We start from the raw sequence: 26419 nt of genomic DNA, 5'->3' as shown, positions 1-26419 counted from the left end.
GGAATTCTGCTGCGGTGCGGGTGATTTACGACTGGGCATGGTCAGGATGGCCCCCGGCCGTCCTCCGCACACGCCCACCGTGACGCCGGACGGCCGGGTGCCGTCCGACGCACGGAAAGGGTTAAAGCAAACATTGTCTGCAGCAAGTGCAAATCCATACAGGCTTCCATACCTTGCAGAATACTTATATTTTGGTGCATAGGCCCATTTTCTGTCCCAGTTTGACCTTGCATATCTCCAGAGTACAGAGGTGAATTTGGTTTAGTTGTTGCATGTGTTTTATATACAGACTTATTCTATTTGGGTGTAAAACACAACCTAAGGACAGCCTGCACTATATTTCCCAGGTCATCATTCTGCTGTCCTCTTCCCAGGTAGTATCCCAGATTTGGTTAAATATGTCTTACTGGTTCAGCACTTGAGTAACGTGCACTTTATTTTAGTCTATTCTAGCTAGACACAAAAAGTGTCACAGTGTAATGAATATTACATCTTTTCACTCCTGGGCATTCCCCTGCTGAAGTTACAATTGTAAATACATCAAAAGTTAATATAGAAGATTAACAGATAGCACATTCAGCTTATGTTGTGCAACATGATAATCAAGTATTATGTGAACATATTCATATTATTTAATCAAAGTGCCTACTGTTCTGCTTTGCATTATTTAATATTGATTTCTCATGAATTTCTAAATGGTTGATAACTATGTGTCTTGTTTATTGTTGTTCAAAAGAACACAGTCCAGCAGAATGAAAGTAAATGAAAGGACATCACACCACCACTGCTGATGGTTTATTCTGAGAGCTTCTATAACAGAGAAATAATGCCTTCACTTGCTGACTTATCAGTGCAGATCGTCTCTTATAGTAGAAATGCAGCACACATAGAAAGAGGAAAACACAAGGAGAAATAAAGATATTTCTCCTCGTTACGCCTCCCTGGGGATGTGTGACACTCTGACACATTCCCAGGGCTACCAGTAATGGTAAATAAGGGAATGTACCAAAATCTATTGGTGTTGTGTAGGAACTCCCATGCACCACCCATGGAACGCCTCCCTGGAGCAGAGCAATGCTAAGCAGCAATTTGCTCTGTGTTGTGTTATCTAGATTTATCAAGCCACTCAGGGCCACACAAGGTGGCCTTGCGTGGCATAATAAATCTAATTTAGTAGCTGCGTCGCCCTTCCACCCATTTGCCAGGCGCAAGGGAGACGCAAACACTTGATAAATATGCTGCTATACATGTTAGGTGTTGTCCCACATGACTCCAAGCTAATATGGTTATGTGTTAACAGGCTTGTGGTTACAAATGTTTGTTTTTAAACATGAAAAACTTGTGGAGGAATATAGTATGTCAAATGGCGCACATATGTTTACGCATCGTTGACATGCATCCCATCATCCTGATGCTGGGTGCAGCGTCATGAGTTTGTTAAAGTAACAGCAGTGGCAATGCGTCGGTGGTCTCGGCCTCAGCTAAAACTATGGTGTTTGACTCACTTAGAGGCACATTTATGAAATAATCATGCAGCGTAGCTAGTCACCTTGCTGTGTTGTGCTGCACTGTGTGAAAGGGAAAGGGCAGGAATACGTCGTACATAACAATCTACTGGTCATTCCTGTTATTTCCCAGCGCTGGCGCACAAGGTGCCAAGTAGTGCCATTGCAGGCACTTTTGCACCATAGTGCAAGGGAGCCTGCATTGTAAGCAGGATTGTTTTGTTCAGGAAGGGACACCTTCCTGTACAAAAACAGTCCTCTGAGGCATTTTACTCCTTCTGTGTGTAGCACTTAGAGAAAGAGGAAGTAACAAGGAGAAAAAAAGATATTTCCCCTCGCTATGCCTCACATGGGTTAGCGTAGTATTTTGATGCATTCCCAGGCCTACCACTGGCGGAAAATCTGGGAATTCACCAAAATCCATGGTTGGATGCGAGAGAACACCTAAGCGCCACCCATGGATCACCTCCTTGGGGCAGAGTAACGCACCGCAGGGATTTGCACTTTATTAAGCCACACAAGGTGGCCTTGCGCGGCTTGATAAATGAAACTCAAGGGATGTGCCGCTCTATCGCCCCATTACGTGGTGCAAGGGCGATGCAACTCTTTCATAAACATTACTTTTTATTTGACGTCAGTGCAACAACTCTGAACACTTCCATAGCAGAATAGAAGGAACACATCTTTAGCAGCAAAAGGTGCTCATGTGACCATATGTAGGTGTTGGTTGTTTTGTGTTCAACATTTACATATTTTATAAAAGCACTTTTACTCTGAAAAGCAGGAAGGAATTTGACAAGAACAGCATTAAAGACTCGATGTTTCTGTATTTTAATGCAGGAGAAACCCATTAGTTGTCGTCCATAATATTTTGCATGCTAATAGATGAAAGCGGATAGTGTTCTTGCAACAAACGGAGAGCTGTTTTCTAAAATACTTTACAGTCTTTTCTGCACTAAAATGTACAGCCTGATAAATTGCTTTCATTTGAAAATCTGTAGGAAAACATACGTTTCAATGCTCAATTATCCGTCAACCATGCCTTATATGTTGGTCCAGTCTTAATGCCCAATTCTAGCAGCCACAGGTACAAATTCATTGGGCCTGCTCTCCCTCTCTGATTCAGACACCTCACTCAAAACACGAACTATTTATGTCAAACCTGGACCACATACACGCCTGTCTCCTACCTAGGAGTCGGATTATATGTTTTAACACTCTTAAGGGTGTGGGTTCCCAGAGCTTCTGGTAAGATACCTTTTAAAACCTATCAAGTTATTCCAAGCACATGACAACATTGGATTGAAAAAGGACTACTTTGCACATCTTTGGCTGGCGTTTGTTCAGAAGCTACTCTTACCACACTTCGGAGCCTGGTCTGGCGTTTACCTGGCTCACAAGTAACTCCCATTACGCAGTTTTGTTTTGTGAAAGAAAATATGGATTTTACAAGTGTTAATGTAGGCAATTCATATTTTACTGAAAATACATAGGTAAGTATTATGGTCTCTTTCCACTGTTTGTTTTAGCACAGCAGCTAATTAGTGACGAAAGGCAGAACAGTCTAATACAGTACCCATAAGCCTTTACATTGCAAGTATAAATGTATATAAAGAAATATGTATCTATTGATAGATCAACAGATGACCAGCGCTTCCTTTTCCTTGAAGCTGAAGCTCAGCTCAACTTATTTGGAACAGTAGCAAGATGAGAAAAATTCATATAATGGCGAAATAAGTATGAAGAAACCATTCTCCATCTACCGAAAGAAGTAGAAGTAGAGGATGATTGGAATAAAAAATACCTTGAAATAAAAAGTAGTATTCATAATCCAGGTATCCTGGGAAACTGATAATTCTACAAATGTTTCAACAGTCAGATAATACTCGCCTCCATATCTTTTTTGAAATTAGGGGAGAGTAGAACTCGCAAATTGTACCCCACGGAATTCCGCGAGTTACATGTGCAGTACATATCACTGTTATGTATAATATAAAATGTCGATAAAAAGATCAAACAAAAAAAACTAAAATGAACTAAGATAAAAGCTGCCAGTATAAGTTTCAAGAGCTTCAGTTGAGGCACAACATTAATCATTAAAGTTGCCTACAGAGCCGCAGATTCGGTAGACCGCAACTTACAGTACCCGGGATGAGCCGCAGGTGGTTCCCTATGAGGCCAGGTTCAGGGCTCATGTTCTGCTCTTGGTTGTCGGCATCTCTCTGCCCCACATCTCCTCTGTCTTCATCTTCCTGGCATTTCTTTATTATAAGTTACAACAACAGCAAGACGGGAAGGGGCCGGCGCAGTGAAGACTGAGTGGAGGATAAAGCTTCACACTCACCTCATACCACAAAGAGGAGCGCAGCTAGAGTGGACTCAGCCAACGAGAACCTGCAATTAGACATAATATAAAAACGGGACTCCACAAGGGAACTCTGCAGAACCTGGGTGTGGTAAACTCTGCCATGCAGCGAGTGGCGAAGTTTTGCCACACTCCACAGTCTAGACAGAGAGTGAAGTTGCAAAAGTCCTTGTACTCTGCCGGTGGAGCAGAGTTTACTGCCCACCCCTAATTGAATTTAGGGCTTTCCATCAGTAACACTTTGAAACTTGGCATTTTATACCAAAATTAGGGGCTCATATTATGTTTCTGTAAAGTGAATTTATAAGATACAGAGAAACATGTGAAATAGGTTTGCAATAGAAAGTTGTATAAGTGGAAACTGAAGACCAATCAGCAGCTTTAAGAATGCCTTCTAACCTGGCGCCAACCAGAAAACTTTTGAAGCCATAGTACCCCTGGAAGAATGAGCACCAAACAAGGGACTATCAATGCCCACTTGGGACATAGCACATTTAACCCACCTGGCCAGTGTAGCTGATTATACTGAAACATGATGTATTTTCAGTGAAATGAAGGAGTAACCAGAAAACATTATCAGAGAAGAAGCATGACAATAAAACCCTGATAGACATCATACAACATAAAGATTTGGGCTCTGGAAAGTGGGATAGTTGTAAAATGGCCCTTTCTGCAGTCACCCCCAAACGTTTTCCCTTCCTCCTCCACTTTTTTAACCTCGTTATTGTTGGCCTTAGGACTGTGAGCACTTTACCACTGCTAATGAGTGCTAAAGCAAAAGTGCTCTCTCTTCTAAACATGGTAATATTGGCTCAAACCAAATTGGCATAATTAATTTACTTATAAGTCCCTAGTAAAGTGCAATATATGTGCCCAGGGCCTGTAAATTAAATGCTACTAGTGGGCGTGCAGCACTTTTGGGCCCTCTGATAATGGCTCAGGCCTGCTATTGCAGAACCTGTATGTGCAGTTTACACTGCCATTTGGACCTGGCAAGATTACCCACTTGTAAGGCACAAACCTTTCCCTTTTATACAATTAAGCCACCACAAAGATAGGCCCTGGACAGCCCATAGGGCATGGTGCAATGTATTTTAAAGGCAGGGAATGTACTTTTAAGTTTTCAATGTCTGGTAGTGAAAAACTCTCAAAGATGGGATAACATAGGGATTAATTTATGCCATTATCTAAGTGTAATTCCCATTTACGAAGAGATAGACTTTCCAAGTTTAGGGTTTCCGGAATCCTAATTAAAAATCCTAATTTATGGTGAAGTCGGTTTTAAGTTACAATTCTGAAAATGACACTTTTAGAAAATTGGCAACTTCTTACTTTAGCCATTTGGTGCCTGCTGTCTGCCTGTGATCACAAGGGTGGGTGACAGTTGGGCTTTGTGTATTTCCCCTAGGCAGCCACACACAATGGGAGCATGTGTGTGACTTGATGGGCCATCCAGGAAGGATGGGAGGAAGGAGTTGGATCCAGTCATGCTTGCATTTGAATAGACTGGGTCCTGTCCACCAAGAAAGGGTTGCCTGCCCTCCTATGTTGATTATGGAGCCAGGCGGGAAGGGCAGGACCTCTGTGCACTTCATAAGCCTGTCTTTGAAATCAACCCTACTTCTAAGGCCCAACGGATTATAAGTACTAGACCTCAGACACTATCACTTCAGTACACTTCTGGACCTGTGAATACTCTGCCAGGAAGAAGGACTGATGTGCTGCTAAAGGACAGCTCCTTTTCTGGACTGATGCTTTGCTGGACTCCTGTCCTGCTGTTCTGCCTGCCGTCCCTCTACCAGGGTGAGAAGGAATGGACCTGCATCAATTGAACCCATAGTGACTCTAAGGGCTGGGTTACATCATGATCAGAAGTCTCAGAGAAATAAGACTTCTGACTTACCTGCTCCTGCACCTGGACTCTGCTAATTTTCAGTCTGCCCTGCCAAGTGGTGCCACCCCAGTCCTGGACACCTGGAAGGAAGGCCTAAGGTGCTTGCTCCAATAAAACCCATGCTTCCTCTCTCAAACTGGTGCATTGCCTCCATTGCATAGATCGGAACGGGCATATCGCCCCCCTGTTGCATGACCAAGACCTGCTTATCGCCACTGCTGCAAAAATTAACCCAACACATCACCTTCTAAAACAAAACTATACGACGTTCTCCTCAAGGTCTTCGCATCTCTGTTGACGGCAGCCTCAAAGACAACGCAGAGAAATCCATATTGAAGCCTGTGTGCTCATCGGAGCTGATGCATGATCACAGATCAGGCCCAGTGCATCATCGCCACTGCGAGGATCAATAATGACACAATGCTTTGACATCAATGCATCGCATTGGCTACATCTCGCACCCCCATCGTCGACAGGATCTTTGATGTCGATGCAGCCTGGACCAAGGTACTTTTGCTCAGCGGGTCCAATCTGGTGTCTGTAGGCAGCCCGTGCTCCATTGCGGTCAGCCTTAACTTTTGACTTTGTTCCAGTCCAGTGCCACTCAATGTCCCTTGTTGGCTCTTAGTGCTTTTGGTGCTATTTTCACTTTATTCTTTAAAAATTCATATCTTGAGTTCCACTAATTTGATGTTTGTCATTTTGGTCTTGTTTCATTTCCTAAATCAATCTCTAGTTTCTAAACTGTTGTGGAATCTTTTTGTGTGGTGTTTTTCCTGTTATACTGTTTTAAGTGTTGTTCAAATACTTTACACATTGCCTCTAAGTTAAGCATGACTGCTCTGTGTCAAGCTACCACAGCGTGAGCACAGGTTCATCTAGGGTTGCTTGCTTCTTACCTTGACTAGAATTGTGGTTGCTGCCTAACCAGGGCTCACACCCTAGTCAACCAACAACCCAATTTATAACAGGTACACTCCACAGATGAGGTAAGCCTGGTAATGGAGATGAACACCCCAGAGTGAGCAAACTACCCAGCTGACAAATGCAAGTCTTTGAGTTCAAACTCTCTTTTAAAAGAAATAAGATGTAAAATGGTCAGGAACACGTTTAAAACCAAATTGCCACTCCAGTAGCAATTATAGTTTGGGATAGGAGTACTGCACCTATCCTAATGCCTCATTGAAGTTTGCAGACTACAGTATGTCCTCCAACAGGTTTTCCAGCAATTGCAAAGAAATGGCAGGTCTATGTTTATTTATTGTTCTATACAACTTAGCTGTAGAAGCCAGATGACTTAATAAATTAGTTACTGAAGAAACAGTTGATGAAATGGGATTTGTGTTTGATTACCCACACCTAAAAGACCATTCTGTCCAAGCTAATTGGTAAATCGTGCACGTCCCTGGGAGCCGTCCCTTGTTGATGAAATTAAGGGATGCTCATGAAAGTCCAGGAGGGACCAGACAGCCCCAACACTTTCTAAGTCATCTGTTGGAAATTGGCCCCAAATCCTTGATCATGGAACTGATACGCTAAGTCTTTCAGGAGTTTGGGAACATTGGGTAGAATAATAGGCATTGGTATCTTATTGGCACTTGTGATAGCACAAAATGAGTCATTATGTCTAACTGAGGTGATTCCCTTCTCATTTTGCACAGGCAGCATGATATCATGATAAGAGTACAAGAAGGATAAGGAAGACGCCCAGCCCATGGATATAAAAGTACAACTGTTTCTATGGCCTGAGGGTCCGGCCCTCAACTCTAAACCTAGACCTGTGAGGTCATCTGGAGACAACAATATCTATTGAGAACGACCCCATGTTTTATGGAGAAGTTAAAAGACTCATATAAAGTTGCCAGTCGCATAAGTCTCTTATAAGGCAAGAATACCAATCCGCTTTCAAACTGAGGTGACTCAGACAATATTCTACTGTTACCAACATTCTGTGTTGTAGACATTAGTCCTTAGTTAATTTTGCCAGACTTGCCAGAACTTTAGACCAAGTGCCTTCTTAGTAGTTAATGTATTTCACTGTGGTGAGATAATCCATCCGGAAGAGGAATAAACATCATGCACAATACTTTGTGAGAGCATGCAAGGAGCTCTAAATAATACATGTGCATGAAAGACTCGCTCAATGACCATGTGCAGCCAGTGGAGTACAGGCTGCAAGAATACCCTGTCCACACTGACCTGCATCTGATTCTAGTAGTAGAGCTGGAATTAAAAACTGATCTTTAGTTACAGGGATGGATATGGTGCAACCACCAATTTGCCTCCTACTTTGCTGCTGTATCAAAAAGAAATCAGATCTAAGTAATTTAAGGCTCCTCTCAGGTGATACGATTGATTTATAACAAATCCGAAACTTCCAAGAAGGAGCATTGTATTTTGCAACTGAACCATGAGAATATTCTTGTCTTGAAACACTAGCAAAATGTTGCCTCCACACTCCATCAACTGCATGTCCTGATGACATAGATGTGGCATGGCTGGTTTTGACAACTTCTTGCAAAAATAAGGAGTTGGTGATAATCCAAAAGAAAGAAAGTGCAGTGAGCTGATAAAATCTGTTTTCCAATGGGATTGAAAAATGAGAATTGATAAGTAAGCATCCTTTTGATCCAAACTAACCATCCAATCTGAAAATTATACATAGTCTCTGAGACGGAGAATAGTGTCCATATTGAAGTGCATGTAAAGGACAAACTGATTGAAGTGATGCAAATGTATTAAAGGCCTTACTTTCTAGCTTGTGTTTGTCACCAATTAAAAAATGTGTAGGCTCGAAGAAGGTGGGTTCTACTGCCTCTTCATTAAAAGATATTGAATATGTTGAGATATAGGAAAGATGCATGGAATCTGAAAAGACATCTTAGATCAGGGCGCCGTAAAACTCTACTTGGTAACCTATAACAGTTTGAAGCACCTAAGGTTCTGAAGATGCCAATTATTAAGAAACAATGATTTCTGACCACCTAGAAAGGCAGTAAGTAGGTTTCGCACTTAACTGGCAAGATGACTACATTTCTCCTCACTCGTATGCACAAGTGACATTACTGCATTTCCCATTATCCATCTGACAGGAAGTGATATCACTGGTTTACTGCCAAATATATGAATAATATATTTGGGTGCATAGTGGAAGAGAATTCCAGTATTTTGCTGCAAGGAGTAAGAAAAAGCAGCCTCCTGCTCGGCCTTGATGGAAATGAACAGTGGTGAGAAGATAGTGCAAGAACGAATGCCCAAAGTGTGTAGGTTGGTAAAGCGTAAACTTCTTTCTGAGATGAGAAGTGCATTGTAAATCAGACTGATTGGTTTAAACATGATCAAATAATAAATATATCCTATTCATACATTTTTTAAACATTACGTAATATTCATTCATATTTTTAACTATTTTAAATAATTTAGTTAAATTTAACATTATGCCTTTCGGGGATTTATTTTAATTTCTGCCTTCATTGTTTTCTATGGGAAATGTTGCAGTACCAGTGGTTGTCCATGTGTGGTGCTAGGCTTTACTAATGATTTTTCTTAGTAGTAACTTATACTCGGATCTTATGAATAAGTAAAATTACTCAAAACTGTCAATTACACAGAAGTTAAAGTTACCTTTTTGAATCAGACTCAATATGTTTGGTTTCAGGCAACCAGTGCAAGTCTTTAAGCTGTGAGGTGACACAGGAGCAGAGGGGTAGATTGAGAATGGCTGGAGTGGAGCTGTTTTGGACAGTTTGAAGATGTTGAATAAGATGCTTGAAGCAACCAAAGTTTATCAAATTGCCATTGTCTAATCTTGAGATGATAAGGACATTGATCACAGTTGTGCTGCTATCTTATGGGAGCATGTTTGGGCCTTTATTTGTGTCTTGAGTAAACTGAAACAGATTGCTGCAACTTTGATGATCTAAGGAGAGAACGAAATCTTATTGGCGATAATGAATCCTGGGTTCTAGCTATTAGAACAGGTCATGGTGACGGGCCCAGTGTGGAGGATCACCGAGCGGAAGACTATTGGGAGATTGTTTATCAAAGACAATGATCTCAGATTTGCCTCTTTTTAACTTTAGACAAATTATGGTCATCCAGGCAACTAAAGAGGTCAGGCCGGACCGAAAGGCCGTAAGAGTACCTTCAGAGTTGGCAGAGATGTTCACAATAATTTGTATATATTGTCACCATACAAGATTATATTAAAGCCGAAGGAATCAACCAAAGATGTGGGGTGGGGCATATGGACACTAAATAAAGAAGGTCCCAATGATGGGCCTCAAGGTACCCTGCAGATAACAGGAACTGAGGAAGACTGAAGGAGGGAAGGGAGATAGTATGAGATCTGCCACTAAGAACAGACGCAATCCAAGGTGGTGCTTATGCGCTGGGGCATTTATTATGGTATGGATAAGAGTCATGCTTAGGTCTGGTAAGGGTGAGATCTTCTTGATATTGTCATTCTCTTTCATGACCTTTTCCTTAATGCCAGTGCTGTACAAAATACAAGTCTTCATTATGAGTTTGCCATTATCGTTTCTTCATAAATGTATTTTCACATTACTGAATTATTCATTTTCATAAATATTCATGGCAGACAAATTAAAGGAATAGTGACTGTTTGTGCAGTCTTGCATACCATTTGAAACGTAGTAATGTTTTTTCAGGCAGCTTCTCCCCTTTGCATTTCCCCGCCAAAGAGACACAGCGTTGCTCTGCACAGAGAACGAAGAGCTGAGATTAAAGGTGGCGTGTGGAGCGTGAAGAAAACCCACTTATTCTGTAGTTTCATTTTTCTCTTTAATCAAGAGATATCAACATGGCCTTAAGGATGTTCGCTTCAGACTGAACTGAACTCTCAGAGGTACCTAGAGCAACCCAAGTGCGGGAAGGTAATTATTGAAGAAGCTCCAAGCTGCCTAAGCTGTATGAGGCAAGAAAAGTGTTCTTAAACGCGCTGCTTTGAATGAAACTCTTTCAGAAGCCTCGACAAACATACCTACATAATCTTCACACTGAGAAAGGTCGCCTGTAAATTCAAGGTTAATGGCGAACGCTTTTATTCAAGTCCATAGACCTCATAAGCTGTCACAGAATTGACATTCCAAGGAAAAACAACCCACCTCCCACCAGCACACACAGCCATAGAGCTCAAGTACTGGAGAGATGAATTCACTCGACACAGGGCTAATAAATGAACTCGTTTGCCTCCACACAGGTATCTTCTCTGCTGAGAGAAGAGTGTGGAGTTTGGTCTCTGATGGACTGTGAACTAATAATGTTTGGAATGTGAGGTATAGGTACAAATATTGGGGCATATTATCAAGGGATTTATCTCCGCTTTTTTGGCTTTAAAAGCCAAGAAAGCGGAGATAAAATTATCTACCTATTACCTAGCTGTCGCTAACACCAGTTAGCGACAGCTAGTAGGAGATAGCGACCATCTTGGGCCCCGCTTTGCATGTCAGAGATATTTATCACTAATGACATGCAAAGTGGGCGTGCCAAGATGTTAGCGACTGGAAACAGTCGCTAACATCGCTATTTCCTATTACCAACTTTTGGAGATATTCGTGCTAGGCGCGAATATCTCCAAAAGCTAACCCCTGCCCTGAGCAGTTCTTAGCCATGTTATCCAATGGGAGGTGGATAACATGGCTAAGAGCATTAGCTCGGTAATGCATGAATATCGCTGACTTTACAGTGATATTCATGCATTTCGGCCGATTTTTATCGCTTAGGAGATAACCCTTGATAATAGCAAATCTCCTAAGCGATAAAAATCGCTGCAACACGGCGATAAAATTATTGCCGCTAAGCCAACAGAGCGATAATTATCGCTAGTTGTTGGTAATATGCCCCAGTATTCCGTTGACCGGGGTCTGTTTCACTTGAGACGCAACTGTCTCTGGGATAGCCCAAACACACTTAAAGAGACACAAGACTGTGGAAATCTCTGGATTTAAGAACGGTTGTATGTCAGAACAACGAGCTCCTCTACCCGCAATTCTTAACTACATGTCTTAATCAGGGCCGGACTGGCCATAGCGGGCACTGGGCGCTGCCCCGGTGGGCCGCCAGGCTGGGGGCAGGTTTTGGGCCCCTGGGGGCCGTTTTTGTTACAGGGGCGTTTTTGCAGCATAGTTGCAATATCGCCCCTTGTAACAAAATCGTCCGACTCTGGCCCGGGAAACCAGCTCGGCTGCACCCCTACCCCAGGAGGGGGGGGGGGGTTTGGCCTGTTTTGGCTCCCAGTCCGGCCCTGGTCTTAACCACAAATTGCTCTACCACGCCTGCCTTTACCACTAATTTTCATGGTAAAGGCATGCATGGTAAACGGCTATGCATGGATAAGGTTACCACCTCTCCCCCTGAGCCTTAAAAACAATCCCGCCCTCCCCTAATCCCTAAAAATTACCCCATCTCCCTCCCTGCACCCTCAAAACAACCCCTTTAAAATAATACCCCGAACACCTCTCTGAAAATTTTCACGAACCACCAACCCCTGTAAACTACCACTAACCCCCACCTCCTAAAAACTATCTCAAACCTACACTCCTAAAAACTACACATATCCCCCAACTCCCAAAAACTACCCCTGAATTACCCTGAATCCCCTCCACTCTTTAAAACTACCCCGAACCCCCACCTCCTGAAAACTACCCCAAACTCCCATCCCTAAAAACTACCCCAATCCCTGCCTAACCCCTGAAAACTACCCTGAACCCCTGAAAACTACCCTGAAACCACACTTACCTGTCTGTGTCCGCTTTCCAACGCTCCCCTCTACCCACTCATCCCGAACACTAGACCGACTTTGCCTTAACCATGCACATGCGTGGTTAAGGCAAAGTCGTTGTTCAGGCAAGCCGTTGTTTGGCTTTGCAGGCTTTGGGAACTCGTGGCTCTGGGCCTTGTTGTTCCGGATGTTTCCCTTTAAGAACATATCAGCATAACATTGATGTAGGCATGTTAACTTGCTATTATATTCCTAGTACAAGTTGTTGTCTTTTCCAAAAATCTGAAAACCCATCTGCTAGGGCTTTATATTTCAGACTATTAATCACTATTTACGCATGCCTATCCTATCCACTGTGTGTTTTGCGTTATGATCTAGGGCTACACACTGCACTCTTCTTTATCCCCACTAACTACAAAGTAATCACCTTAGCATTATGTAATAGGCGACCACATCCTTGTTTGCTTCCACTTTGATGTACACTTTAACACAAAATGAAAACTGATTGCTAGCCCGCAATCTGTTCTACATCTTTTCCCAAACATACTATTCTGTATTTAATTTCCTATTATCTGCTGATGTATTGTGCATGTTTTAATCCGTGCATGCTTTTAAGTTTACTTCACCATTATAGGGCACTGCGCAAACTATGTCAGCCGTATAACTCAGTTGTTGCCATTTTCAAAAATTATGGTGCGCATTGGCACAACCATCAACACTCCATCAGCAGCATTTCTAATACCACTCCCTTCCAAGTGCCTTCCTTGGCATCCCTAGCTCAACCTCTAACCTTTGGCATTCCTTACCTCAGCTGTTTATTGGCCTCTGACCTGTTCTCTCTCTTTCACCGAACATGCCTCTACTCCACCTCCTCAGGTCTCCTCTTAGTCCTCCTCCACGCTTCTTGGATGTATTCCTAACAAGTATACAAACCTGTTTTTCACTTCTAAATTAGATATCCTGATTTACAGGATCAGGATTTCGCAGCGTATTTGCATATACTCAGGTGGAAATTATGCTGTGTTTGAGTAGTTTTGGTAACGGGAGGGGAAAGGGCCCAAAATGGATGGGTGACAGTTGGCCATGCTACAGTACACTGTACAAACATAAACGTTATTGGTAAAAAAAAAAAACAACTTTTTAAAATATATATATATGTACAGCACAAACTTTGCCCAATGGCATTAGAGCGCTTTGTGATAGAATCAGGCTTCTTTTTTTGCTTTTTTATACACAGACACGTTGAGGGCTTGATTTAGAGTTTAATGGACACATTACACCACCCCATACGTGACAGATGTTCAGTCGACCATATTTTAGGTGCATTAGCTCCTATGGCACGTGTAATAAGGCAGGCAAATTCAAAATCATGTTATAAGGCGATTTTCTCAGAATCATAGGATGTTAAGCCAAGCTCAAGATTTGAACTTGGCTCTGCACTATAGCCAGGAGTCCACATTGCCTCCTCATTATGCAGCTTAAAGCACAAGGACATTTGCTCCTACAACAAATGGTGTATGTGTGTATTGTTTGTGAGACAGCAATCACAAATGATCCCCCATAAGGACCTATTCATAAACTGCATTTTGTAGTGTGTTTAGTAGTACTACAGTAGTACTACTGAAGTACTACAAAATGTTTTTCACAAACCTATGAGTGTAAATCTCCTCCTCTCCTTTCTATTCTATAGGGAGATTCTCACTCATGCAAGCTTACTGCTTAGTAGTAAATGTGGGAGGGACCAAGAAGAGTAGCTCGAAAAAGGGACAGGCTTACTAATTCTACCACTAAATGGAAGGGGTTTAGAGAGGAGTAATGAGGGGTGAATGGAGGGCTGACTGGAGGAGTTTAGGGAGGAACATTCAGCCACCTACAAAAGAGTAAGCCTATTGCTATTCAGAAACTATTCAGAAAACATAATAAATTAAAATAATTTCCAGAAGTTTCAATTATAGATAAACTCCGACCTAATGCAATAAAAAAAATGTAATCATGCATAAATAATGATTAAAAGTAAAGTATAGAATTAATTGAAAGTAGGTCTAATTATATTTAAATACCAATTATTGTTGCAATAATGTATAGATTCCAAAACGTTGTTACAATACTTTATAATTAAATACTATATATATTTTATTTTATATATATTTTAACATTACATTATTTGTATTTATATTTTACATTATTTTTAATATTCTGATTAATTGAACATTATTTATTATGGGATTTTATTTTAAATCCCAGTCTCCATTTTCTATGGAAGCGTGTTTTTTGCTGTAGTATTGTGCTATAGATTATTTTCCTTTCATATCATTGTAACTTTTACTTGTTATGTTTATGTTTGAGTAGCACCATGGAGATAGAACCTGGTGTGAGGAGGCTTGAGGAGAAGACTGTCAGTTGTACCTGACACAGCCTACTGGATGGCTGGGAACAAATGTTACTGCAATAAACTTATCCTTATATTCAACACTGGAGCCACTTTTTCTTCTTATAAACTTGATTTTTACACTCGAGACGAGCTGTGGAGTCAACCCCTCTACTTCCAGTAGTTAAGAAAAGTTTTGTCTCAACATCTTCTAACAATCTACTAGCTGATGCCACCCTCTACATAAGCTATGTAAGTTATTTTTTATTATTCTCATCTGTTTGGGCATTTGTTGTACAACTCCCTGAGCACTTTAGACACACCTCACCATTTATATTAGGGTTGGGAAGTTTCTGTGTGAGCCCAATTCCAAGAACAACCGCCGCACACCTCACCGTTCCGATTGGGAGGTTTCGGTAAGGGCTCTTTTGCGTTGTAAACTTTATAATGTCTGTCAGTTTACACCTCACCAATTTGTTTTGCGGGTTGGGAGGTTTGACAGTGATTAATCGATTGTTGCCTTGCATGAGGAAAGTTTAAGATGTTCTTTAGAGAGAGATTTGTGCACAGCTTGTCTTCAGGTTTCTACATCTCTGCAGATAAGACTTTAATCTGCTTTCTGATCTTTGTGATTGATCAAAAGTGGAACTACATGTGCGTTTTAAACTTGTAGCGCTTTTGGCTTCCCTTCCATTCTACACATAGAGAGTTGGCGTTTTTGTTTTGAACATTTGCCCATCTAATTTACTCTGGTCAAGCCTGCAGATTATGACCTTCTGCTGTTTGGACATCAACGTACGTGACCTTGTTTGTTTTTAAATCCTCCGTGCACTACTTTGTTGCCATTTAAATTCACATCATAACTTACGGGTGGATCGCGATCGGTGGAATACGCTCACCATTGTTCATGTGGCCGTGACGCTTCCATTCTCTGAATACAGCGGTGACGACTCCGACGTTCCAACAGCTTTCGACAGTGACGAGACTGACCTTCTGCTCCTGGAATTGCGCATACATCATTACGTTACGCTATGCATTTCACATTGCATACGTTGCGTGGCAGACATTTTATTTTATCCGAAGTCATTCACAACAGGACATCCTGAAACTACCGGCACAGTACCTTTTAGCGGTTAACTTTTCCAAAGCAGTACTTTTGAGCGCACTACTTCCTCTATTCCAAGTAATCTTTTTTTATCTTCTCCTCTTTTGTTGGTTACTTCGCTGATCCAGGAATCAATTATTTATGCTCCACATTTTCTCACTCACATAGTGGTAATCTAAGTTTACTTCATTGTGTGTTAATTTGAAATGTATATTTTAGACTTGATGAAACCTTGATCAATGAGGTATGTTATTTATGTATGTGCCATTTGAGTTGTTGGACTGTATTTAATCGTTCTGTAACATATACATTTTTTATTTATTCATATTATGCTTTCAACATAATATTTAATTGTTTCTGGGAAAGTACATTTGAAAGACCTCTTTTTTTGTCAGTGTGCATAACCATGCAAAACGTTGCAACTCCTCCTTTTTTGTAGCATCTTCTGGTAATCCACCAATTAAGCGTCAAAAGTGGAAAAAGGGTTTTGAAAGATATTCCAAAGGGTTTGGTACAAATCTCTGTGCAGAAAGGAGAACTGCTCTCCTTCTACATTGTCTCAGTTCAGAGGGGCAAGAGGTGTTTGATCATTTGCCTGAAGTTGATGATAAAAGCTTGAATGAATACGAGATGTACATATTAAAATTGGGCAAGCATTACTTACCTAAAGCCAGCACAGTCCTTGAACAGTATCATTTTGGTCCCAGGACACAACATGATGGAGAATTGGTGGAAAATGATGTCACCGCTCTGAGAAAATTAGCGTCCTTTTGTAAGTTTGGGGCTTTACTAGCTGAGAGGATAAGGGATCAATTTATGCTAGGATGTAATGTTGAGAAGGTCAGAACTGATTTATGTCAGAAAGATGATCCCTCTATAGATGAGGTTATTACCATTGCTAAACAGATTGAACATTCTTTGAAATGTGTAGACATAATAACAAAACATGAAAGCAAGGAAAACAGTGTCCATTTGGTGAAAGGTAATATGAAAGAAAAAGGTATGAAGAAAGGTATCTATATGAAATCACAAATGAAAACTGCCCAAACATTTCAGCCTAAGTGTTACAGGTGTCGGAGTGAAGGTCATTTGGCCAATGATAAGAAGTGCCCCCAGCACTTAAGTCTACTTGTTCGAACTGTAAAAAAATCGGGCACTTTACTACTGTGTGTAGGAATAAGAAAAATGAAGGGAAAGTTTTTGTCATTGTAGGTGATAGTAACAGTGACAGTGATGGTTGCTCAGAGTTTGACTGTGGGCAAATTGTGTCACAAGTTTCTGACAACCGAAAGAAGGGTCCTTTGGATGATATATGTGTTGAAGGTAAAACTACAAGAGTACTTTTTGATTCAGGAGCAAAGATTACCATTGTATCTTAACAATTTTTATGAGAGTAATCTGTCAAATACAGTGAAACTACTTGAGGCTGACAGAAAAACCAGCGGCTACGGTGGAGAGCTCATAAAATTATCGGGTTACTTTTGTGGGTTAATAGAATACAAAGGAAGGTATGTGTCAGGTAAAATGTATGTCTCACACAAAGGTGACAGTATTCTAAGCTGGTTCCACCAGAGAGACCTGGGTGTGATGTTGGACCCGAATAATGACCCTCCTATTATTTTCAAAGAACATTTTCAGGTGAATGAAGTTTCCACACAGTACTGTGAAAATTATTTCACTACATCCCTTAATAAAGATGTTCCTAGTGTTGTAGGGATGAGTTAGGTTGTTTGCATGGTTACATTCATAAAATAAGTTTGGTATCTGGATCTATGCCTGTAGCTGGAAAAGTATGTGTTGTACCCATTTCTGTGAGAGATGAAATGAAACGTGAACCAGAGAAACTTAAGGCTATGGGTATAATTGAGGAGGTGGAAGGGACTCAGCGGTTGGCGCCAGTCATAGTCACCAGAAAGTCCAACGGAAGTCTTCATTTGTGCATTGATTTGAGAGAGCTTAATAAGCAGGTCACTGTAGATAAATATCCCCTTCCTAAAATCTCAGCCATGCTGCTGTTTTTATAAGGGGCCAAGGTTTTTTTCACCATTGACCTAAAGTCAAATTACCATCAAATAAAGTTGGATGATGAATCTAAAGATTTAACTGCTTTCATTGCACCTTTTGGCACTTACAGGTTCATAAGATTACCTTTTGGGTTAGTGTTAGCGGCTTCGGTCTTTTGTAGAGCTTTGGAAAGGGTTTTGAAAGGGCTATTAGGAGTCAAACTATACCAGCATGATGTACTTATTTATGGGAGGAATGAGAAAGAACACAATGCCAGACTTAGAGAAGTCCTTGAGAGATTTCAGAATAACAATCCAACTGTCAGAATAGACAAATGCAAGTTCAAGAGTTCCTCAATTGATTATCTAGGTCACACAATTTCAGGGCAAGGTGTAGAACCCAAAAGTGAATTAGTTGCTACCATACAAAATTCAGCATCTCCCACTAACAAAGAGGAGCTCATGAAGTTTCTCTGCATGGCTGAGTATTACAGTAAATTCATGAAGAACTTTGCAGAAAAGTGTGTAAACATGCGTGAGCTTCCGTGCAAAGGTGTAGATTTTATCTAGTCTGGTGTTTGTGAAACTGAGTTTGAAGAAGTTAAGGAAATGCTTAAAAGAACTCCCAAGTTGAAGAGTTTTGACCCCTCAAAGAAGTCTGTGCTCATCACAGATGCTAGCATGAAAAAGATCTGGGCAGTACTACAACAAAAAGATGGTGAAACTGAAAGTGTGAATCTTTTTATTTCACACTGTCATAGAGGGGCTGAACTGCGGTTTTCAGTCTTTGAAATAGAGGCCCTTGCTGTACACTGGGCTGTAAAGAAACTCAAGAACCTCTTGTGGGGTTTGAAATTGGTTGTGTAGACATATCACAAACCATTATGCCAGGTTTTTAATAAAAAAGGGATTGATGCAATATCTTGAAGAATTTCTAAGTGGGTGGTAGCACTTTAGGGATATAATTTTGAATTTGAATACATACCAGGAACCAAGAATAGTCTAGCTGATACGCTGTCAAGGCTACTATCACATAATGAATGCAGTTCCAGTCCTGAAGAACACAAACTAAATGAATGGTTTTTAAGCATTGAGAATGACGGAATGAAGGAAAGCAGATGGCGTGAGGAGTGTGCTTCAGACAAGGAGTGTCTTGAGCTGGCTTCATTGCTCAAGGATGGATGGGATAGTAAAGTAAAGGGAGATTGTGCAAAATGTTGGCATGTGAAGGATGAACTGTCTGAATGTGAAGGTCTTATTTTTCAAGGTACTAGATTGGTTCCTCCTGTTACTCTTCATCAAGAGCTTCTAGACTTAGCCCATCAAGGACATCAAGGAATGTCTAAAACGAAAGAAAGACTCAGACTTAACTATTGGTGGCCTGGTATGGACTTACAAGTCAAACGATTTGTGAGAGATTGTGTACCTTGTTGTTTGCGTGAAAAGTGTCATAAGCCCAGGGTGCAACCCATGGTTGTCAGGGAGCGTCTTAAAGGGTCATGGCAAGAGTTAGCATTTGTGAAACGAGGGACTTTTGTACAGCCCCTAAGCCAAATGCACAGCTATGTGCCGCTACTTTAGCGTGCACTTAAGATTCATTTTTTGTCAGTCTTTCAATTAGTAAACCATTTTATCCAATCTTTAAGTTCCTTTTTTCCAAATAAACATTTTAGTTCATTGTTAATCATTCCACAAATCGGGTTCTGGTGCCAATTTTCAGTTTTCTGACATTCAAGCTGAGCCAATCCAGGCTTCTTTGAAAGAATGCGATTAATGCAAGAAGTCCTTCACAAGTAGTCGTTTATTGTGCAGATAAAAAAAACCAATGCATTTCGGGCCTCCAGGTGCCCTTCTTCGGGGGTCACTGCAATTTAATCACAATACAAAACACATTATTTAGTATCTAAAAAGTGCCACCTCTCAACATCATTCCCTCATTAGTATAAATCACAGTGATCTTTACGTTACTCTCTGCTGCTCTATGTACATGTGCCCACCATCAAGTATTTCAGTCATCTAGCACCTAATGTATTGCATACAGGGTGTGAATCCAAGTATTCAACATCGTTCCTTCTCTTATACATCATTCCAGTTATTTACCCTCCCATCCAGCGTGAGCGTCTTCCGTCATCTTAGCCCTCTGTGCTCAAAGTTATTCACATTAATCAAACCTTACGCGCTGCTTAATACTAATGATTGGGCTATTCAAACTGCACCGTGCTCGCCGTAAGTGATATTCTTAAGAACACAAACAATGCCTTCCCTGTTAAGTTTTTGTAAACCACTCAACAAACATATCATCATTCTACCGTTACGCTTACCTAATGCAACGATCTACCAGCGTCTAGCGTCCTCATCCTGATTCTTAGGATTTTGTGTAACGGATCATTTACCACCCACGCGTTATTTAAAGACCCTCCTCCCTGGTATTCTGCCTCCCGATTCGCCTGTAACCCAAGCACTTCTTAATGCGTCATGACTTTAATCTCTTAGTGAACCACATCTCCCATTATGCATCATTCAAGAGGTTAACATCGTTCGTGGACATACAGTATTCAAAATTCATTATTACATGTCTGTTCTAATATAAAACTTTAATAAATAAATGTGTGTCTCTTTTAGTCTTGCGAGGGACTCCGGTGTTTGCTCCGATTGTGTGAGTCATAAACATCTTCTTTCTCTTCTTATTTTAAACCTTTAATGCGGGTGCAATCCCTTGGTAGGGCTACAGTTACGAAGATTTTTGAAAGTGAAGGGATGCACACCAATTTTAAACCAACATCTCTTTGTTCTTCAGTTTAATCTGCCTTTGATTCATATTGCGTGCAGATCAGATTGTGAGGCATGCCCTGCTGCCACCGGTTAAGAAACATGTGAAACGAGGGACTTTTGTACAGCCCCTAAGCCAAATGCACAGCTATGTGCCGCTACTTTAGCGTGCACTTAAGATTCATTTTTTGTCAGTCTTTCAATTAGTAAACCATTTTATCCAATCTTTAAGTTCCTTTTTTCCAAATAAACATTTTAGTTCATTGTTAATCATTCCACCAATCGGGTTCTGGTGCCAATTTTCAGTTTTCTGACATTCAAGCTGAGCCAATCCAGGCTTCTTTGAAAGAATGCGATTAATGCAAGAAGTCCTTCACAAGTAGTCGTTTATTGTGCAGATAAAAAAACCCAATGCATTTCGGGCCTCCAGGTGCCCTTCTTCGGGGGTCACTGCAATTTAATCACAATACAAAACACATTATTTAGTATCTAAAAAGTGCCACCTCTCAACATCATTCCCTCATTAGTATAAATCACAGTGATCTTTACGTTACTCTCTGCTGCTCTATGTACATGTGCCCACCATCAAGTATTTCAGTCATCTAGCACCTAATGTATTGCATACAGGGTGTGAATCCAAGTATTCAACATCGTTCCTTCTCTTATACATCATTCCAGTTATTTACCCTCCCATCCAGCGTGAGCGTCTTCCGTCATCTTAGCCCTCTGTGCTCAAAGTTATTCACATTAATCAAACCTTACGCGCTGCTTAATACTAATGATTGGGCTATTCAAACTGCACCGTGCTCGCCGTAAGTGATATTCTTAAGAACACAAACAATGCCTTCCCTGTTAAGTTTTTGTAAACCACTCAACAAACATATCATCATTCTACCGTTACGCTTACCTAATGCAACGATCTACCAGCGTCTAGCGTCCTCATCCTGATTCTTAGGATTTTGTGTAACGGATCATTTACCACCCACGCGTTATTTAAAGACCCTCCTCCCTGGTATTCTGCCTCCCGATTCGCCTGTAACCCAAGCACTTCTTAATGCGTCATGACTTTAATCTCTTAGTGAACCACATCTCCCATTATGCATCATTCAAGAGGTTAACATCGTTCGTGGACATACAGTATTCAAAATTCATTATTACATGTCTGTTCTAATATAAAACTTTAATAAATAAATGTGTGTCTCTTTTAGTCTTGCGAGGGACTCCGGTGTTTGCTCCGATTGTGTGAGTCATAAACATCTTCTTTCTCTTCTTATTTTAAACCTTTAATGCGGGTGCAATCCCTTGGTAGGGCTACAGTTACGAAGATTTTTGAAAGTGAAGGGATGCACACCAATTTTAAACCAACATCTCTTTGTTCTTCAGTTTAATCTGCCTTTGATTCATATTGCGTGCAGATCAGATTGTGAGGCATGCCCTGCTGCCACCGGTTAAGAAACATGTGAAACGAGGGACTTTTGTACAGCCCCTAAGCCAAATGCACAGCTATGTGCCGCTACTTTAGCGTGCACTTAAGATTCATTTTTTGTCAGTCTTTCAATTAGTAAACCATTTTATCCAATCTTTAAGTTCCTTTTTTCCAAATAAACATTTTAGTTCATTGTTAATCATTCCACCAATCGGGTTCTGGTGCCAATTTTCAGTTTTCTGACATTCAAGCTGAGCCAATCCAGGCTTCTTTGAAAGAATGCGATTAATGCAAGAAGTCCTTCACAAGTAGTCGTTTATTGTGCAGATAAAAAAACCCAATGCATTTCGGGCCTCCAGGTGCCCTTCTTCGGGGGTCACTGCAATTTAATCACAATACAAAACACATTATTTAGTATCTAAAAAGTGCCACCTCTCAACATCATTCCCTCATTAGTATAAATCACAGTGATCTTTACGTTACTCTCTGCTGCTCTATGTACATGTGCCCACCATCAAGTATTTCAGTCATCTAGCACCTAATGTATTGCATACAGGGTGTGAATCCAAGTATTCAACATCGTTCCTTCTCTTATACATCATTCCAGTTATTTACCCTCCCATCCAGCGTGAGCGTCTTCCGTCATCTTAGCCCTCTGTGCTCAAAGTTATTCACATTAATCAAACCTTACGCGCTGCTTAATACTAATGATTGGGCTATTCAAACTGCACCGTGCTCGCCGTAAGTGATATTCTTAAGAACACAAACAATGCCTTCCCTGTTAAGTTTTTGTAAACCACTCAACAAACATATCATCATTCTACCGTTACGCTTACCTAATGCAACGATCTACCAGCGTCTAGCGTCCTCATCCTGATTCTTAGGATTTTGTGTAACGGATCATTTACCACCCACGCGTTATTTAAAGACCCTCCTCCCTGGTATTCTGCCTCCCGATTCGCCTGTAACCCAAGCACTTCTTAATGCGTCATGACTTTAATCTCTTAGTGAACCACATCTCCCATTATGCATCATTCAAGAGGTTAACATCGTTCGTGGACATACAGTATTCAAAATTCATTATTACATGTCTGTTCTAATATAAAACTTTAATAAATAAATGTGTGTCTCTTTTAGTCTTGCGAGGGACTCCGGTGTTTGCTCCGATTGTGTGAGTCATAAACATCTTCTTTCTCTTCTTATTTTAAACCTTTAATGCGGGTGCAATCCCTTGGTAGGGCTACAGTTACGAAGATTTTTGAAAGTGAAGGGATGCACACCAATTTTAAACCAACATCTCTTTGTTCTTCAGTTTAATCTGCCTTTGATTCATATTGCGTGCAGATCAGATTGTGAGGCATGCCCTGCTGCCACCGGTTAAGAAACATGTGAAACGAGGGACTTTTGTACAGCCCCTAAGCCAAATGCACAGCTATGTGCCGCTACTTTAGCGTGCACTTAAGATTCATTTTTTGTCAGTCTTTCAATTAGTAAACCATTTTATCCAATCTTTAAGTTCCTTTTTTCCAAATAAACATTTTAGTTCATTGTTAATCATTCCACCAATCGGGTTCTGGTGCCAATTTTCAGTTTTCTGACATTCAAGCTGAGCCAATCCAGGCTTCTTTGAAAGAATGCGATTAATGCAAGAAGTCCTTCACAAGTAGTCGTTTATTGTGCAGATAAAAAAAACCAATGCATTTCGGGCCTCCAGGTGCCCTTCTTCGGGGGTCACTGCAATTTAATCACAATACAAAACACATTATTTAGTATCTAAAAAGTGCCACCTCTCAACATCATTCCCTCATTAGTATAAATCACAGTGATCTTTACGTTACTCTCTGCTGCTCTATGTACATGTGCCCACCATCAAGTATTTCAGTCATCTAGCACCTAATGTATTGCATACAGGGTGTGAATCCAAGTATTCAACATCGTTCCTTCTCTTATACATCATTCCAGTTATTTACCCTCCCATCCAGCGTGAGCGTCTTCCGTCATCTTAGCCCTCTGTGCTCAAAGTTATTCACATTAATCAAACCTTACGCGCTGCTTAATACTAATGATTGGGCTATTCAAACTGCACCGTGCTCGCCGTAAGTGATATTCTTAAGAACACAAACAATGCCTTCCCTGTTAAGTTTTTGTAAACCACTCAACAAACATATCATCATTCTACCGTTACGCTTACCTAATGCAACGATCTACCAGCGTCTAGCGTCCTCATCCTGATTCTTAGGATTTTGTGTAACGGATCATTTACCACCCACGCGTTATTTAAAGACCCTCCTCCCTGGTATTCTGCCTCCCGATTCGCCTGTAACCCAAGCACTTCTTAATGCGTCATGACTTTAATCTCTTAGTGAACCACATCTCCCATTATGCATCATTCAAGAGGTTAACATCGTTCGTGGACATACAGTATTCAAAATTCATTATTACATGTCTGTTCTAATATAAAACTTTAATAAATAAATGTGTGTCTCTTTTAGTCTTGCGAGGGACTCCGGTGTTTGCTCCGATTGTTTAAATAACGCGTGGGTGGTAAATGATCCGTTACACAAAATCCTAAGAATCAGGATGAGGAAGCTAGACGCTGGTAGATCGTTGCATTAGGTAAGCGTAACGGTAGAATGATGATATGTTTGTTGAGTGGTTTACAAAAACTTAACAGGGAAGGCATTGTTTGTGTTCTTAAGAATATCACTTACGGCGAGCACGGTGCAGTTTGAATAGCCCAATCATTAGTATTAAGCAGCGCGTAAGGTTTGATTAATGTGAATAACTTTGAGCACAGAGGGCTAAGATGACGGAAGACGCTCACGCTGGATGGGAGGGTAAATAACTGGAATGATGTATAAGAGAAGGAACGATGTTGAATACTTGGATTCACACCCTGTATGCAATACATTAGGTGCTAGATGACTGAAATACTTGATGGTGGGCACATGTACATAGAGCAGCAGAGAGTAACGTAAAGATCACTGTGATTTATACTAATGAGGGAATGATGTTGAGAGGTGGCACTTTTTAGATACTAAATAATGTGTTTTGTATTGTGATTAAATTGCAGTGACCCCCGAAGAAGGGCACCTGGAGGCCCGAAATGCATTGGGTTTTTTTATCTGCACAATAAACGACTACTTGTGAAGGACTTCTTGCATTAATCGCATTCTTTCAAAGAAGCCTGGATTGGCTCAGCTTGAATGTCAGAAAACTGAAAATTGGCACCAGAACCCGATTGGTGGAATGATTAACAATGAACTAAAATGTTTATTTGGAAAAAAGGAACTTAAAGATTGGATAAAATGGTTTACTAATTGAAAGACTGACAAAAAATGAATCTTAAGTGCACGCTAAAGTAGCGGCACATAGCTGTGCATTTGGCTTAGGGGCTGTACAAAAGTCCCTCGTTTCACATGTTTCTTAACCGGTGGCAGCAGGGCATGCCTCACAATCTGATCTGCACGCAATATGAATCAAAGGCAGATTAAACTGAAGAACAAAGAGATGTTGGTTTAAAATTGGTGTGCATCCCTTCACTTTCAAAGAGTTAGCATTTGACATTTTGGGCCAAATACAAGGGAATGGATGCGAAAGTTATGTATTTGTATTAATTGACATGTATTCCAGATGGCGAGCAGTTAAAATTACCAGGTGCATTGATACTACACAAGTTATAGTGTTTCTCAGGGAGGTGTTTAGGCTTACCTAGAATCATCCTGACAGACAATGGAACCCCATAGGACTCCAACAAGATGGAAGAATTTCGACAGATGTGTACCATCAAACACAAACGGTATTCCTTATATCATCCCGAGACGAATGGCACGGTGGAACGCTGCAACCGAGTTTTAAAGGTGAACCATTGACATGGCTAAGCAAAATTGTATGGACTGGAAAGAGGAACTTATCAAAAAAGTGGAGATTCATAGGGTTTCACCTCATGCTACTACTGGACACACCCCTTTTGAGTTGCTCAAAGGTAGGTGTGCCAATACGTTAATCACACCAGTTAGACCTGGCACCTTGGCGTGAGTTTCCCTTCCACTTTTTGCTGATGTGCCTCAGATGTTTTTTCTGGTGTCCGCTGCTCAGGGCACTGCGCCACGGCCAATCCGTGCCGCAGTGCAAGTGCTCCCTATGTAAAGTGTAACTGTGATTGATGTCCATGATTGGTTCATTGGATTTACTGTCAGTCCCCAGTAAAGTGCACCAGGAGTGCCAGGGCTTGTAAATACC

Source organism: Lissotriton helveticus, chromosome 3_1 (assembly GCF_964261635.1).
Source record: "Lissotriton helveticus chromosome 3_1, aLisHel1.1, whole genome shotgun sequence".
NCBI classification, from domain to species: Eukaryota; Metazoa; Chordata; class Amphibia; order Caudata; family Salamandridae; genus Lissotriton; species Lissotriton helveticus.
Note: the sequence above shows the minus strand (reverse complement) of the source record.